The sequence below is a fragment of the Galleria mellonella genome, unplaced genomic scaffold, assembly GCF_026898425.1.
Source record: "Galleria mellonella isolate WM207_F2 unplaced genomic scaffold, CSIRO_AGI_GalMel_v1 utg55, whole genome shotgun sequence".
Classification (NCBI taxonomy): Eukaryota; Metazoa; Arthropoda; class Insecta; order Lepidoptera; family Pyralidae; genus Galleria; species Galleria mellonella.
This window is the reverse complement of record NW_026442115.1, coordinates 911,022-929,966: the sequence shown is the minus strand read 5'-3', so window position 1 is coordinate 929,966 and position 18,945 is coordinate 911,022. Positions and strand designations below refer to the sequence as shown.

The window sequence follows — 18,945 nt, the reverse complement described above, 5'->3', positions numbered from 1 at the left end:
CCGTTACACAAGCGTATCCTTTGTAAGTTCAACTCATGTACATATCGCATTAGACTAGATCGACAAGACACGTGTCGAGATAACTACGACCGTGTCGGACACGCGTCTGGCGAGTAGGGGTCGTGTATGCGCTATATAAAATATTCGATACCCCCATATACGTGACCTTAATAGCGCTTTATGACGTGTTATCAGGATTTTAGAGTTTGTTATGAACAAATCAAATTATATAATATTGAAAACATTTCATAATGTTTCGTGAACGAAAAATATTTTTTTCTTATACTAGTAAATTTTTTAATAAATAATAATAATAAATAATCTTTATTTCACTCTTTGTTACAATATAATTTGAAGTCCCTAACTCCCGAGTCCCTAACTTTAATAAACTAAGAAGTCCCTAACTTTAATATATTGTATATATAAATCTTCTATATTTTGTCTTTCTCTTTTGTGCTTATATCTCATTTTGTAAGAAGGTGACAAAACACTGTAATAGGTAAAATAGGTTTGTAGGAGGACTTCATTTTTATGAATGAGATGGTAGGTGTACGTACATTGTCTATTTACTGCAGTTTCACTGTATTTAACTATTGTTAATAGGTAAAAATAAAAAAAAAGTAATCAAATCGATCGAGTTAAAAAATATGATACTTGTACAGAATTGGTATTCGTACGATATCAATATATCTTCAGCCCTATTGTAATGCAATATCCGACCAGAAAAATATGAGCTCTTGCAGATCTATTGATTGCCTTGCTATTGTAACCAATCGGTGAGGAAGTGCTAGGAGATGGGTGGGTCTTATTATAGTAGTTGCTATCTAGGTATGCGTTCGATATTGTCGTTGTATGTACTTGTATGTAGTGCTGGGGCGGGCGGGATAAATCACGGCGGAATACTGACGATGTATATTGCATTTAGTAAATAACGATACAGATATAGTAGTAAAAACAATATACGCACAAGAAAAAGAATAATAATTAAAAAGCACAAAAAAAAAGAAATATATAATAATTTAAGATTTTATTCCAGAAAAAAAAAACAAAAAGAGTATAATCGTTACAAAAACAATTTAATTTAAAATCTCTACTACTTAACAGATTTTGATAAAATTTCTATGAGACCAATCTTTTATCATTAGGCGAGCTATACGCTTGTTTGCCACCTTCGTGGTATAATTTTTTTTTATCATAGTTGCGTGTGGAACTAAACCATAGCTAATATTCTTGATTATCTGTGCTAATGAATAGGTGGAGGGGTGATTGGACGATCTAAAGTAGATGCTATAGTAAGAATATTGTAATGAAATATATAAAAATATTATGAACTCATGTCACAGTCATGTCAATATGTAACGCAATAATAATTTGAAAACCATAAAGAGGTTTTAATTAACTACTTGTTTTACTATTTTATTTATACCCTTAAAAATATATGTCAAATTAACTATTAATACACATGTATATAAATTAAAATTCATTACAATATCCTTTGCTTTCCTCGTAGCTATAGTATATATCTTGGGGAAAGTTTATGATTGTCTGTGTTACAAACTCGTAACGCCGCCTGCGGCTCGGGTACTATAACATGTGGACTCGTTAGTAACCTGTCTTTTCTTTCCATCGAGAACAATATACCATTATTTTTAATGAGAAAAATAAATGAAACAAGAATATAGTTCTTTGATAGCGGAGCAGAGATATCCCTAGAGTAGAACTATTCATAACTGAGTGAATTTCACATCGGTTGGATTATCACAAAATTCAATTATAATCACAATTAATCGTTCTGGGCTATTTATTATTTTTGTTTTTTGTTGCTAAAGTAAAAGTGTAGGGTCTCTGTGTAAAATGAATGTCTAGAAACTTTTAACATCAGAGGGCGATGTCATGAAACGAGAAGTAGTAGTAGTGAAAAGTGATAGAAAATTTATTTCTTATTTATTTATTATATACATAATCCTTATTATTTACTAATACTATTATACTAAAATATGAAAGTGAGTGTGTTTGTTTATATGTCACTTTTTAGCGCCTCAACTGCTTAATCAATTATACTGGTATAAGATTATATTATATGTGTGTAGTAATTGCCATTATGAAATTTGGTATACACACACTATATGGGATAGTGAAGGGCATACGTAATTTTTTTCTTATTCAATAAACATATCCGGTCACGCGGACAAAATATCATGCAATTATTATCCATCTATAGATAGATTATTGCGTAGGTAGGTACCACTTTAAGATGTGGAAGTGCAGACTAAAATAAAACATCTTGGAATTATCTGAGCAATTGAAAACGTGTGTGTAGACACGGTTATAATGGTGTGTGAAGGTTAGTCAATTGAGTTTTGCTCTGTAGCACTTAAAAGTCGGCCACTTGACGGCTACACTTGTATCCGTCAACATGCAACTGCATGAGTCTAAGTCCTGTCTAAGTTATTTATGTAATTATCCCAACGAGTCGTACTGTTTACTGACGATATAAAATTGCTGAGAATCGAATAGTATGAGAGCAAAAGAAATTATATCAGACAAGGGAAGCTTCTTTAATTAAAATAAAATCTTTTAACTACTCTAATTATATTAAATTGCCGATTTAAAATATATATTGAAATATTATTATTCATTACTATTATTTGTATAGACACCGCATTCTTAAATTGTTTAAAGTTAAATTTTGTTAAAATGTTTGTTACTGTATTGCACTGAAATGAGTAAACGTATTTCTAGGAAATTTGCTATAGAGATGTACATATTTAGTTGGATATAGTTTAAAACAATTTTTAATATTAAAAGGCTTGACTAATCTACCAACGTTAGGCATAACACGTGTATTGGTATATAGAGTAACTGTATGACCATAGTACGGCACCATTTTTCTTTCTTAGTGGATATCTAAATTGGATACTCATAAATAATTTACTGAAATCCTACTGAAGTTAGAGAAGTCGAGATAAAGAGCAGTTCAGACTAGCAAGTTTACCACACCAATATACAAAGTAATATCAGTAAAAGTCAGTTTACATTGAATAGCTATGCGGTTAGCGCGTCTCCGCGATGTCCATCAGCGTTCGTACAGTGACAAGAGATGATCTAATATTTGTTCGCGGACAGGATGTTTGCCGGACTCATAACGCCAACGCTGTGAGCCAACAAAATATCTATAATCACACATAAAACAGACTACAAAAAGTTATCACGTGTTCATGTAAGAAACAAATTGTCTTATCGTAAAATTTTGACATGCTCTTGTATACCGGCACTGTTTTTTGTTATCCCAGTCAATAAACATCGTGAATGGTTCAGGATGCTGCGTTTTCGGTTGTGTTATCGGGTGTGTTATCGAGCGGAAGGCGCGCTCTTGACCCCGAACTGATAGCGGCACTAAAATAGCTATTCAGCAGATGATAAGCTTGCGACACGTCCTATGTATTGAGTACGGTCCTTAATATTTGGAAAAGGGCTGTTATTCTTTGGGTTAAGTGTCACTTAAAATATTTTTACACGTTTTTTTTTTGTGATAAAAGTATCTGGAAGAAAATTTTACCAACATATTTAGGTGTATACGAGTATTTAATTTTTTAAACACTTTTGATTGTAGAAAAAGGATTTTAAATAAATTTACTTTCAATTAAAATTACGTATAATAGGTGGTAAATAAAAAAAAAAAAAAGAAATTAATAATCTATATTTCAACAAAGAACAAGTAGACTGCTATTAGATCTTGTGCTATATTTAGATGGATGTAACCGGAATAGTAAAATAATAATAATTTTTATATATACTGTATTTTTATATAGGTACACACATGTATCCGTGTAATAAACTTCTAATGGGTAAATGTATACTTTACTATTTTTTTATTTCTTTGAATAAGGTAGTAATTGCGAAATTTGTACTTTTTCAATAAATAAGTAAACAACAATGGGTATTAATAGAATACTTGTACTCTTTCTCAATAAATATAAAACCTTTCATTCGATGAAATTTCTTATTATCAAAATCCCTCCTCACACGTCTACACGCTATAGGTCCCCGCGACTAGATTGTGAAACTATTTTCCCATGGATAGGCATGCGAAAATAGTAAGAGCCAATCCTTAAATATTTTTAAGATAAGACCATCTGCTATCCTTATGAACATATTTTATTTATATGCATGTATATGTAAGTATGTATGATGTATGTATGTATATCTGTATATATACAATTGAATATAATATAATTGGCTGTGTATAAACTTTAGTTTTGTCTAGTTCTTTTGTATTTCTAAATTGTCACATTATTGTACACCGCTCTACTTGCTGAGTTACATTTTGCTTGAAGAGAACTCTTCTAGAATTTGTACATTTTCTTTTCATTGCCATATTTTAAAGTATAAATAAAATAAATAAATAAAACGTGACTTCTCGCACTTGGCACTTTTTGATTATTATTTAAACTAATCCTATAGGTTATATTTCATATCAGAAAAGCAAATATAATAGTGAAATGGCTTTATCAATATTTTGACAGTTCACAGTCGTGAGATAAGTCCGTCACATTAAAGTCGTGGTGGCTTATTTTTTATTACCAGAGCAACGTTTTTGCGGGCGCCGTAATTTTTTTTTATTACTCTATATTTCACTTTAGGCGATAACTAGCGTGTTTATCGTAGTTCAGATAAGAGTTGCGCTCTCAATACAATTATTTTTCAGCTGTTGATGTAATGATTTAGAAAAAAAAAGAAATGACGGTTCTGTTGTATATGTACATTGTTTTGGACATTGTCACAAAATAGATATTTTTACTTCCGGGCAAATTCTAAACTAATATTATGAAATGGAAATATTAGAATTTTTGTTTGTAATAAATAAACTCAAAAAATCAATTTTTAAAATTCTTCCATCGAAGCTATATTTCCCCAGAAACTATATTATAAGCGAGTAACATGAGAAGCATGAACATCGATTCGTCCCGATTTAGCGCTGTTTTTTGATTGTGAAATACGGCCCACGTTACTCGCTGATAATATAGCTTTCTATAGATGGAATTTTTATAAAATCGATTATTTATTTTTATTTTGTCCATTGCAAAGAAAAATATCAACAGTTTTCTCCTTACAAATTAATTTAGATCTATGTAAATTCATTAAATATTTTTTACATTAATAAAATAGTAAAAAAAATTACAAAAATTTTAAAAATATTGAAAATAAATAGGAGATGAAAAAAAAAACTATGCGAGCCTGCCAGGAGTCGAACCTGGAATCTCCTGATCCGTAGTCAGGCGCGTTATCCATTGCGCCACAAGCCCAGATGATTGTAATATTGAATTTATGTATTACTAGTTATTATAAGCTTCTTTGATATTGATTTTTAGTTATACATTTTAATTATAAAAATAAACAATAAATTACATTTATTCTAATTACAAACTGAGGAATTAATTAATCAATTTTATAGCACATTACAGTCTAGTACTATACAGCATAGTTTTGTTGTTGAACTACTAACTAATGAGTATTGCTCAACATAGATTTCGTAACTTTTTTCGTCAGCATTTTATTTAGGTTATTTACGTAATAAATGAAGTTCAATATGCCTGATCATTACAGTAATTAATTAGGTTTTACGTAAACAAAAATCGTGTGCGGGCCGCCCGCCGTGTCCTTATTAGTTCACGTTTCATTCACTGCGCCGCCATGGCGCCACTATCGCCCTCGCAAAGATGGTCGGAGCGTTATTGATCTTTTAATCAATTAAACACAATAGAATGTCGTTGTATTTTAATAAACTATAATCGTTTTTATTTTTTATTCTTAGGTAACTAAAATTGTTGTTTCTAAATTTAGAATGGTTATATTGCAAAACTTTACGAATTTGTTTTGTTGATTATGTGATATTGATTGAAATGATTTATTTTCAATAGAATTTAAACCTGCCCCAATTCGGCTTGTTCTTATAGGTTAGACTATATACGAATCGATTTTGATGATTTTTGCAGCCAGAGGGAGACTGTACAAAAGTCTTATGTTTGGGTACCTCTGTCCCCTTCATGTTTCTGCCGTGATGCAGTTGTGTTTGCATGATTGTGTTTCGGTTTGAGGGGTGGGACATGATGAATATCATGTCATGATGAATGATGAGGGAATGAAATTACAGGTACAGAGTCATAAAACCTTAATGCTCAGGAATGATAACGCATGAGGGGTATCATGAGCGACACAGTATACTCTATTCTATTCATGGTACAGTTCATGGCTACAGTTACCACATTGTATCAGGTGGGCCGTCAGCTTGTTCACCATTCTGAATGGCATAAAAAAAATTATTTTTTTATATCACCATGTTGTAGGAATTTTTTTTTTTTTATTCAAAATTAAACAATTTATGTGGAACAAAATCTTGTAACAAAATATAATTCTGAGTATACCACTTTATGTATCTTTCGTAAATAACGTACGGCAAAGTTTCAAATGTCGTCAACTCATCATCAGATGCTATCGCGAGCTGCTTCGCACTTTGCTGTTGACACTTCCCACATAAAAATACAGTTTTATGACGGGCTATTATAAAATATCATTCAAATAGAAAAAAATATACTCGACGTATATATACGAAGTAATGACAGACAAATGAATTTATCCTAGAAAATTGGACAAGTTCGCCTAATAAAATATGTGAAATATAACGTACCAGGGAATAACACCTAGTTTTTAGGAATGGCAACGCATGAGGGGTACCATGGGCGTCATGATATTTTCCGTTATCTATAGTTACTATCTTTTAGATGGGTGGGTCCAATGTTTGTTTCTCATTGCAAATTGCATTTAAAATATCTAAAAATAATATTAAAAATTATACATGACATTTAAACTACATAGGCTTGGTTGGATACTTTAATATATTTTTTAAACGAGACAGATTTATTAAGAAGTAACAGTTTGGTTATATCTATATATCGTATAAAGTAATTAGGTAAATATGATGGATGGATAAAGGAAACGAGTTCAACGTAGAAAGAATAAAAAAAAAAAATTGAAAGCTGTTTAATACAAGAACGTTCCCAATTCAATTGTATTTTTATTGTGTAATATACACACACATGATATCTTTGCCAATTCTGATCTGATTTTGATGATTCATTTTTTAACTAATGTTCGTCTCATGTTATTTGTTTTCACGTATCAATCTGTGATATTAATGAATATGTTTGTCATCATTGTAATTTTTCTCATATTTACAAGACCAATATTCCAAAATCGTTCCAAATTGAAATACTCGTAAATTCTACGTAAATGTTTCGTTTTCACAACGGTTTGAAAATTGTGTCTAGAGTGACATTTCTCCACTTCTGCTAACTCAGCTATCATCGATGTAAGAGCTCGGAGACACATTTCCGTTGATGTGATATTACTGTCACTGCACGCGTTGAATGAAATGGCTATTCGACACCCATTCAGGAATTTGTTTTAATAAACAATAGTTTTTACTTCACTTACTGGGATAAAAGGAGTCAACTTTATAGTAAGTGTATCAAATTTTATTGCAATTGGCTAAAAAGTAAACAAACACTTTCACTATCCTAATATTAGTAAGGAGCAACCATGTCCGGGACCTCATTAATGTAAAGTAACATTCCCATCTCTGCGCTACGTATATTGTCATAGTAAACAACGGTGTAACTATGGAATATAAAAAAAATAAGCTAAATCTGGTATAATTAAAAGTTTGTTTCTAAACGTATAAATACAATACCATGATTTCTTCAAATCATGGTATTGTATTTATACGTTTAGAAACAAACAGCATTAACATGTTTTTTTTATACAATATAAAGATATGGATTAAAAACAAAAATCGTTTATGCTTAGGTTCTTTTGAGATTAAAATAGACCGGTTTTTTAAAATGGTGTCCATGAAGGCGTATTAGTTTTTACACTATTACTTACTAATTCACATCAAATATAAGTTGATCGTTACTAAATTGTTTGTCATTCCATATCGTGGGGTCGGTATCCAGAAAATTGACCTGTGCCTATATTTGGGGACCGTATGAGGTGCGAAGTGTGTGGGACGTGAGAACGACAAACATAACGTTTTGTTTAGACATAATGGTTCCCATAAAGTTATAATAACATTTGTTTCCCAGCGTGGCCTGTCAGGATTTTTTTAAAGATTAAATGTAAGGACGAAAGAGGATAAAATAAATTTTATGATTATTATTAATTTTTTCTAATACTGTTGACCATTGGATACATAATAATTATAGATTGCTGAGTGAAATACACATACATATTACAGATAATTTTTTTTCTATGTCAAAAGGGTTTGTCGTTTACCTGATAGTAAATAATGGTAATAGGAATTAGTGGCCCTACTGCTAGCAATATTAGGTATCCAATCATGAATAAAAAAATAAATAAAATCCCTGAAAATCATTGTATATTTTACATTATACTGCAATTAAGTTTTCTAGTGATACCTTTATATTAATCTAATCTAATCCAATAAATCTAAAGATAGTTTTATCGTGAAAAGAAAAAGCATTTACTAAATAATAGTTTATCTAAATTATAAAAAGATTTAATATAAATCTTTGTATCAACTCTATTTTCCTAGCAGAAAAGGTCTAAATATGTACCTTAATTAAATAAATGTATTTATATTGAGTATATATACATATAAAATTATTGAATCGTAAATTGATAGTTTACTACGATTGGGACATCGTCCACTAGGTCATCACCTCATTATATGGATATCTTGCGAAATGCATTATAATTAAATATTAATATTATGAGAATATATTATATGTAGTAGTATGCAGATATAACTGCATAATATATTTCGCAGTATTCATTAAGGTTTCAAGTGACTGGCGCCAGTAAGACGGTGTCCACATACAACTCGACACCGACACTTGAGACGTCCCGCATTGTTAGTCGCGGAATATGTCAGTTGCCTAACACATATAACGTTATGTAAATACCTGTATTATCTATTTATTGTTTTTATTTTTAATACTACTGGGAAAAGTAAACAAATTGCCAAGACGTGGTAATAAAAAAACTCTATTCACTTTATTGTATGACATTTCTAATGCGTTGCCAGTTGCAAACATCTACTTGTTATCTACCCATATGACAATAATATTATCATATTATGCTGTTATTTTCTCAATTGTTTTTTTTTTATGATGTGTGCATACGAAATGAACAATACTTCAATGTATATAAATGTATACGCCGACTACAATCAAAAATGTCATATTTAGGTAGGCACGGTTTTAATATAACTAGGTACTCGTAAATGTAGATTGATAAAGGAAAGAAGTAAAGTAGGAAAAAAAGAGTACAAAGGAAGAAAGGAAAGGAACGTGAGAAATATTTAAATTATAATATATTTAATAAAATAAAAATATATATTTTAAGAATGTAAAAATATATGGAATATTTTCAAAATTGTAATAAAAATGTAAATCAAGTAAATTATCGAATTGATCAATCCTTGGTCTTTTTATTTTACTTGTAGATATTTTTATGATCATAATTGTTGCATCTGACTTGAATATAATTTGACGGTTATAATCACATCACAGATTTGTAAATTTACTAATTATTATTATTAAAAAGATTATGTATATGCAATTTTTCGTATGAAAATTCCAAGATTAGATATTCTGTGACTGTATGGTTGATGAATCATCGCGTACGCACGCTGTACCTAATGTATTCAGATTTAAATACTGTATAATCATTTTAACAGGTGGATTATGCGACGACTGGTTCGCCTTAAGAATTTGTAAAGTGGTTAATGTCTAGTATACTTACCTACAATGTTTTATTGATGCCATATAATTTACACGTGTTGCAAATGTAGCTATGCGCGGCTACGACCAGTTGTACAAATTAAGATACTAAAATTACTAATGTGTGATTGTCTCATCATCCCTAATGCATGCATATGTCGTTGCATCAGTTTTTCCGCCCTCGCAGCAATATGAATATATTGCCATTATAACATGACTTCCTCCGCGTCCCTTACTAGAGTATTAACGCGGGTTGCGGGGTGCTTCTGTGTATAAACGTAAAGGTCTTCTGGAATTGGTTGTTTATAGATTGCACGTTGTGTTACGCCATATGGAGTATTAGCAGGACACTTGGGAGTTAGTGATGTGATTGGTTAGTATGCGACCAACTGGCTACATTCGCGGACAAACATTGTTTCTGGTGCAAAGTTTGGTGTACAACATGCCTCCATTCTTTGTGCTCTAATAGATGCAGCTGTTGTAGTAAAGTCAAATAGTTAAAAAGCTATCTTATGTGCGTGTGGGGGAATCATCATTGGAGAATATCATTAGTATTTATAACTTTAGGATTTCACTGCATTTTAAGTTCATATATGTGTCTACTGATAAAAAAGCGTATTTATTAACATATATCCTAGTTTATAAATATTGAAGGTTATTTATCGGAGATAAGTGGCCATATTGTATAGCAATATGTACTGTCAAGTTGAATCCATGCGGTTCACTCTAGAAGTAATCATGGTTATTTTCTGGTGAATGCGTTACGATGGGCCAACTGACTTGATCTCATACGTATCATCATTTACTGTCCCATTATTTACCCTGCCAGCATATACTAAAGGCGGAGTTACCGTTCCATTTTTGTTTTATAAAAAAACATAAAATTTTAAATTTTCTAGCATTAGTAGGTAAATATTTGCGTTAACAAACTTGTAATTGTTATATTAAAGTAATAATTACAGTTAGATTCGTAATAGATGTCGTATAAAAGGAGTAATCGATCACCGCGCGCTGTCGGATCGCATTCACAGCTCCATAAATTCATATCAGTGTGCGACTTAATCAAAACGTGTACATGCCCCAAGTAGGGGCCGAATATATTCATTTCGTCCGCAATATTTGTACATTAGAGGTCTTGCCTCGCTACGCTCCCTATCTAAGAGCTTGACTCCATAGCTTCACTTTTTATGGGGGAAAATTGTCTGCTACCATTGTTTTCATACTAACAACAGGGCTGATATTGTTCTACAATCTTTATTGAAGATATTATATGTACGAGTATATATGTATATTTTTTTTCTATATTTAAAGAATTTTAAATAAACCAACTGTTGTGGTGGTAAAATTTTAATTTATTATAACAAATACAAGTTTTTATAAAATTCAAAAATATTTTGTCTGTTATTACTCATAACAGGCAAATACTGAGCATCTTTAAATAAAATTTGGTACACAGGTATCCTAGACTATAAATAAATAATAAATATTTTTTGTATTTTTAGAGTAGGAAAGTTTTTTCCTAATTTACATTTTAAAGCTGTTTTTGCAATATTTTAATAATAAACTATCGAACGATTATTATAAAATTATTTTATTTATTCTTATTTTATAATAAATTGTACTAAAATAGAATAATACAATTAAATTAATAAAGTAAATTTAATCGTATAACTTATTATTTATTTGTATAAAAATAAAATAACTTTAAAAAAAAATAACTTTTCATTCATTGACCATTTTGTGTCCATGTTCTCTTGAAATAGTGTAGTTACATGTCGTGCTATTATAAAATAAAAAAAAATCTATATTCTAAATTTACATAATAAATTTATTTATTGGTATAAAAAATACTCATTTTGTTAATATGATATTTATTATTATTATATAAAGTGTATCATTTGTGGATCATACCGTTCGATACGTAGCAATGATTCATGTATGGGCAGTCTAGGACATTGTTGGTACTATTGCTGCTGAATGTGCTAGCATATTTATATATTTCATTTTTAGAATTTATATTCCTTTAAATTACGATTTAAATTATTTACTGACTACGTATATAAATTTAAACCTGACTGTGATCGAGTACTCATAGTAGCGGTTTCAGGGCTGAGAGGGATTCGCTCTCGCAAAGTAATGAAACCTTAAATCCCTGGTACGGACTCGTAATCCCATGACGAAAAGTTACACTGTTCAGGGGTGCCAGTTGGCCGGAGCTAATGTGGTTTAGTGTTTCATTCCATGCGCAAATTGTGTTTTTATCTAACAACATTGCTGTTTTTCTTTCTTAATCCGATTGTCGTTGCTATTACGTTGTATATTAATTATTCGTATAATAATTCTTTTCTATGTTATATTTACCGCTTGTATTACCAATTTGTAAATATTTTTGATATTTTAAAAATTAATTTACACAAAAACATATTGGTAAATTTTAGATGTTACTTGTAAGGGAAAATATACATTTTTTAATTTTCTAATTTTTTATTGGATTCTTATAGAATGTACTATAAATATAATAATTAAGTAACACAGAAACTACAATAACAAAAGGTAAGTTGTACGAGAGATAACGTGGTATTTATTTAAAAGTAAATATCTAGTTTACTAAAATAATTTACGAATTTTTTTTTAAAATAGTTGTTTTAAGTTATATCATCAAGGCTTGAAAAATATGAAAGATATTTATTGAGTGATTGTCTTTTACAAAAGTACCGTTAGGACCATTTTGTGTTAGACAGCACTCAAACCAGTTCAAATCATAATCTTATCTTCCTGTTACTTGGAGTTGGCATCGATTTGTCCTCTGTCGTAACAACCCTGGAGGCAGACAAGAGTAAGGGTCATCACTATTTTAGGTCCATATTATAAATCAATTATTTCATAAATAATAAAATATTGAGCACATATATGGATCTGCAATCCGTAACTGTTTGAATCTCGTCTTTGTTATAAAAACATATTTTTAATATGTTTTTATAATAAAGACGATATTTGTAATAAAATAAAGCGATCGTTCTAAATTACTAATAAAAATCGAAAATGTAACTAATGAACTAAGAGCTAGTTATGCTAAGATTGAAGAGCTGTAGGAATCAGGAGTTCTAAACTTAATTTTTTTAGTTGGTAAATGAGTAGACAATTACCTGATAGAAAATGATTACCGTCGCTCATGAACACCTGCAACACGAGAGGAGTTGCTTGTGGGTAGCCGGCCTTTTAAATGCTTGTAGGCGCGCTTTTGAAAAGTTACATTTCATATTGTAAGGGGAAAACTGAAGAACCTCTATTCCATAACCCAGACGTACGAGGTAGAAATGAATGGGATGCACGGACAGCAGATGTGTGCCATGCACGCCATGTCATGCCCAAGAAATATAAGTGAAGTCTAGCTCTATGGCGTGAGGTACGGTGGTAAAAGAACGATCCAGGCGTCAGGTCATATAATTCCTCATTTTAGAGACGATAGAAGAAGCAATATCTCGCCTCAAACTTAGGGAATCCAAATCGTCCGTTAGCATGGAACTGTCGACTACTCGAATCGCTCGACGTTGTATGGAGTCGATATATAGATCGCAAACGTTTTGTGCATACCAGTATAAAGTTACATATTATATATAATAAAGTAAATATATTTTAGATTCTCATCACATTTTCTATCTTACAAATTGTTTTCAGAAAATCTTGCTGGTGTATTACTACAATTTAGTAATCATGCTCACTTTAAGGACGCTATTGTGATGTCACTGAGTCAGGTTGACTTGAGTTTTATCTCGGATGCTTAGTAGGTGTTCAGGTACTTGATTACTAAATGTATAGAAATTAGATATACTATATTGAAATACACGTTTTGAGTACTTGCGTTGATGGATTATTGTATTTTTTTTTATGTTTTTGTTTCATCGTTTCATTATGTTTTTCCTTAACTACCAAAGGAAAAATTTTAATGTTTAAACATTTGTTATTTTCATTAAAATTAAGTCTACAAATAAACACTTCTTTTAAGTTTTTAGTTGCTGTCCTGTTTGATAAAGATGGCAAGTTGGCAACCCTATAAAAAGCGGGTGGTACGCGCCAGCGGCAACGCACGTGCAGGCCGTAATGAGCTCGCGAGACGGCCATCTTCCGAGAGATCAGCGTGGGTTGTGCTGTTTTGCTTTGGTATTTGCAAAAATGCCTTTAGCGCGAAGAATAATTCTTATTACGTTAGGTATATAATCTTTTATCTTATAAATGTGTAATAAAATCGCGGAAAAGACGTGTCTGTAATACACGTATACTACATATTTTTAAATGGTCGACCAAAAAAGCTTTTTTTTTAGGGTTCAGTAGATTCAACGGGTATAAGTTTCATAAATGAGAGTTCCATAAATATTTTCGCTAGATTTCAAATTTTCTTTTTGCATGACATGTAAAGCCTATGAAATGAAGAATTGGGAAAATATTACCAAATATTATGTACTAGTAATCTAATTGTAAAAACTATTTCATGAGAAGCGCTACATCTCACGTTTTTAAAATAGAATTTGTTTATAAATAGTACTTTAAAAAATCTATGGCCATCAATCTATGGTTACGTAAGTAGGTAACTTGTTGTCGAAAGCATGAGACATTGTGTTGAAGACTTCTTAGATTACGACTTTATTTGTAATCCACAGTTGATAGTTATAGATACACATAATAGCAAAGTTTAGACAAAAATATTACTTGACTATTGATAACAAAAAGATTCGCAGTTGGTAGGATTCGGACCTACGCTCCCAGAGGGAAACTGATTTCTAATCAGTCGCCTTAACCACTCGGCCACGACTGCGGTGAAAATATTTGTGAAATTATATATTCTATTCTATTTGTATAATAATTATTCTTAACTACATTTTTTACGATAGATGGAAATTTTAAAAATTTAAATAATTACCGATAATGAATACTATATTAACCATTCATAAAATTCAAAATATGTTTGCTAGGTAATATATGAAAAGATATACAAGAAAATCTGTTTTGAAGCTATAAATTTCCTTTATTATCCATATCAAAAGACTCGAGTCAACTGAAGTTAGAATAATAAAATGCCTGAAATCGATACAAAAGTTTTCCATAACTTTCCAATAACGTTTTCTTGTAACTACGAGTATAATGGTATTTGTTTGTACTGTTCCGTCTCAAGTTTACTTATTCAATAAACTTATAACACAATAATCAATATTCACACGTACCTACTTGTATTGAAGTATATGCATGTACAAAATGTTGTAGATATATAGAATAGAATAAGGTGAAAAATAAGAAATAAATATACTTACGACTACTTGTGAAAGCGTTATTGAATTCTAATATGCTCAGTAAAATGTGAGCATATTGTATATTATGTCTTTAAAAGATAGCATTCGATAAATATCTTTTGACTAACATATTGAAATTACAGAATTATGTATTCTTGAAAATTAATTCAGACTGACCCCCGTCAGTAGTTAAGTACCGTCGGATGATCAAATTTTTAGTAAGTCATATTGGCCGCCGTGTGGTCCCGGCATAGAATATGCCACCCCTTCCTTTCCCGTGGGTGTAGTAAGAGGCGATTAAGGAAATATAATGGTCGAGGGATAAGCAGCAGCGTTTTTCTTTAAACGTTTCTAAAAGCCTAATTACGGTTGCCAACCCGCCTGCCAGGCGTGGCAACTACTGACAAAACTCCTTTATGGGGCTTATGTTCAACAGTGGATAGTTAACGGCTGATATGATGATGGTGATGATGATGATAAATTTATTATAATTTTAAAGAGCAGTGATTAATAAACATAATATTTCAACATGCATATATATATATGTATACACGTAGTTATGGACTAAGTGTAAGTTATTTACTCAGCTGTGAGCGAGGAGGTACTAAAACAAAATAAATGGAGCGAGAAATCCCTGGCCGCTTAGAACAAACGCCGTTTATTACGCGCGCACGCGCTTATGTATTATACTAGTATACACGTATACAAGTACAAATATTATGTTAAATGGCGAAATTAAATCACGATCGTAAACTAGTGTTGTCTATTTTTGTATAATATTCTACACGTGTACCGATTTAATGCGAGTACATTTTGTCTCAGCTTTTCCTGTTGTTACAAGTTATAGCATATTTGCAAACATCGCTCTTTTATTGAATTGGTAAATAATCTTTTTATTTACTATCAAGTATTTTTTTCCGACGCACACAACGGTAAACAAGTTGGCAGAATGGTAATCGTCATGTATTTTACTTTAATGGATGATAATGAAATGGTAAACGCCTGCGTTATTGGTGTACATTGGTGGGGCACCAGTTAAGGACGATAGATGAGGATAGAAGCAAGTCTTTTTTAATGGGCAATGATGGAATGGTAATCCCGTCTGTGAGGGATGATAGACGGAGATGAAGTTATGTTGGTTAGCCAACGTGATTAATTCAATGTAAGTTAACCATGATACGAGTAGTTACCATGGGGAATCGCATGGAGGTCGACTTGTTATAGTATATTGCTAGCAGTTGGGCTTCTACACTCTATTCAGTATGACTATGCAGGTCAGTTGGTCCATTGTGATGGACCCATCGTTTGTATTTTGCGAGAAATGAACCTGCAATCACTGAAGATGATGTAGTGTGTTACAGCGTTATAACCATCAAGGTCGTGGGGAAGAGAGTAGGAGGAGAAGAGATTGTTAGTAATAGGGTCTTACTGCCTTATTACTAGTAATATACCTTATCAGTTTCTCCTCCACGCTATCTTCCTTGGAAATCACTGTGGATATTAATTGTTGAATTCGTCACGATGGGCCAACTTGCCCGCTGCGTCTTGACCTATTATCACTTACCTCATTCGTACCCTGTCAGAATATACCAATAGCGCAGGAGGGGTCATTATTTCATTTTCACTCATGAAAAAAGAAACCACCAAGGTTGTAAAATGAACAAATAGATTGCATTAATATAGTGCAAATTGGCATAATTCATGCATTCTCTGGAAATGCGTTTAGTACAAGGTACATAGCGCAATCTGCGCACGCACCATGACGCGAACAATGACTGCGCCCGCGCATAACCCCTATCAATGCATACGTCGTAATCAGCAACTGTTGAATGTTAACTGGAAAACATGACATAAGATTTTAAACAGTCAATACTCGGTAGTTGTAATGAAATTTCATTCTGACTTTTCGAGTATACTAATTCATTAATATTTAGTAACATATGTATGTTCCTCGTATAATTGCTATAGTATGATAAGGTATATGATCCTATTGCACTCTGATCATCAACTCAGGGGTATTTATTATATATATGTGTATGAATTAAATCTTTCTTCATTATTTCTTCATAATTCTGACACTGTAACCAAATTACAGTGTCAGAATTATGAAGAAATACACGAGTGTTCATACATAATATAAAGGTATATATTAACTATGGTCAAAACGAAATGTTTATAATTTTTTCTTGTCTATCTATGAGAACATTCGTTTTTATGTCAGTTAAATTAAATGCTACACAGTAACTGAATTATGTGAAACCCGATTAGCCAATTTAGAGAAACTCTTTCCGAATTTGCTCCAATTAAGAATTAAACTTTTATTTTTGTAAGAAACATAAGAAACGTCTATAAAAGACATAAACTAAAAAAAATAATTCGATTAATGTTATCGTGTTGAATGTCTTTGCTTTCGTGTATTTTTTTCTTCCAGTATCAACGGTAATAATTGGCATGAAGGTTAACAAGTACATTTTGTTCTGCAAAAAATAAGCAACTTCAGTCTTGAAGTGTATGTATGTATACACAGATAATGACGAAAAGTTTTGAAGATATTTGTGTCTCACTTTAATAATATTTAAATTTAGAACGTGGAGAGACGGTACTTTCTATTGTTATGAAATTAATAAGAGTATGGCACAAACAAGTGAATAAACTCTAAAACTTGCTTCGTGTTAATAATATAAAGAGAATATTTAATTTTGTTCGTAGATATATGATAAAAAAGTTAAGAAGTAACCGTTTATCCTGATATGGCCACCATTACAGCAGTACCATGGACATACCAGAATATACTGTTACGCCCATGATATCCCCCATGCATTGCCATTCCTGAGGATTCAGGTGTTATTCCTCTGTACCCTGTAAATTCACGCCATATCCCACCCTTCAAACCGAAACACAGCCATGCAAACACAACTGTTTCACGGTAGAAACATGAACGATCACACACACATTATCAGCGAGTAATATAAGCTTTATTAAGAAAAATGTGCGAAGATTGGACTGGTCTCTCGTTGATTATACACCTTTATATGAGCATCATATGAAAGAATTATGAAGATCAGTTAAGAAATGGCGCATTACCACGCGTCGGCAAAGCTAAACTGATATTGGTCTGATTTGTTTAATTTGTGATTGTGTTGTCACAAAAAAGATTTGTAACTTCGTTTTGAAAGTTGTTTAAGAACCAAAATATACAATTGACGGCAAGAGGTAATCACGGTTACGGAGTGTAGTTTATATAATAGTGGAAAGTCTCTTAATATTTTTAATTAGACGGTTTGATCTTCTAATTTTTTTTATGGGTGAAAATGGTATGGTAACCCCGCCTGCGCTAACGGGAAACGCTGGCGGAGCACCAGTGAAGGGTGATAAATGAGAATGAAAACAGGCCAGTTAGCCCATCATGATGAATTCATCAGGAATTAACCATGATAGTTTCCAGAGAGAACCGCGAAGAGGTCGACCTGGTTGGGTATATTGCTAGCAATAGGATTCTCAGTCTCCATTACTAACAATCCCTTTCCCCCTGATCTTCTAATTGTTTCCGTAGATTAAAAATATAAAATGTCTATTATATTTTTTTTCAATTTTTATTTCTTTTCAGTTGATTGATTAGGATTTGGTTTGGTTTTTTACAGTTTATGAAACACCTGCTACATAATAAGGGAATATAAATTAGCTTTTACGTACAAATAGATATAAAATATATACAATAATAACGTCCAAACGACAAATATTTATCTTTTACAAATAACATTAATCAATTCGTCGGTACTATTTTCAAATAATATGTTTGTGTGTGGATTAGTTCATTCATACATTTGCTGTACAGACAGAAATCTAAAAATAGATTC

At 31.6% G+C, this 18,945-nt stretch overlaps 1 protein-coding gene and 2 non-coding genes across 3 annotated transcripts in view; 1 reads left to right on the top strand and 2 right to left on the bottom strand.

The window, feature by feature from the left end:
- Window positions 1-18,945, top strand: part of LOC113521293 (WW domain-binding protein 11) — a 328,701-nt gene that overhangs the window by 72,014 nt on the left and 237,742 nt on the right. The gene's annotated exons all lie outside the window — the stretch shown is intronic.
- Window positions 5,234-5,306, bottom strand: Trnar-acg (transfer RNA arginine (anticodon ACG)). Its single transcript has one exon. It is a non-coding gene; the product is annotated as a tRNA-Arg (tRNA).
- Window positions 14,535-14,616, bottom strand: Trnas-aga (transfer RNA serine (anticodon AGA)). The gene has a single exon. It is a non-coding gene; the product is annotated as a tRNA-Ser (tRNA).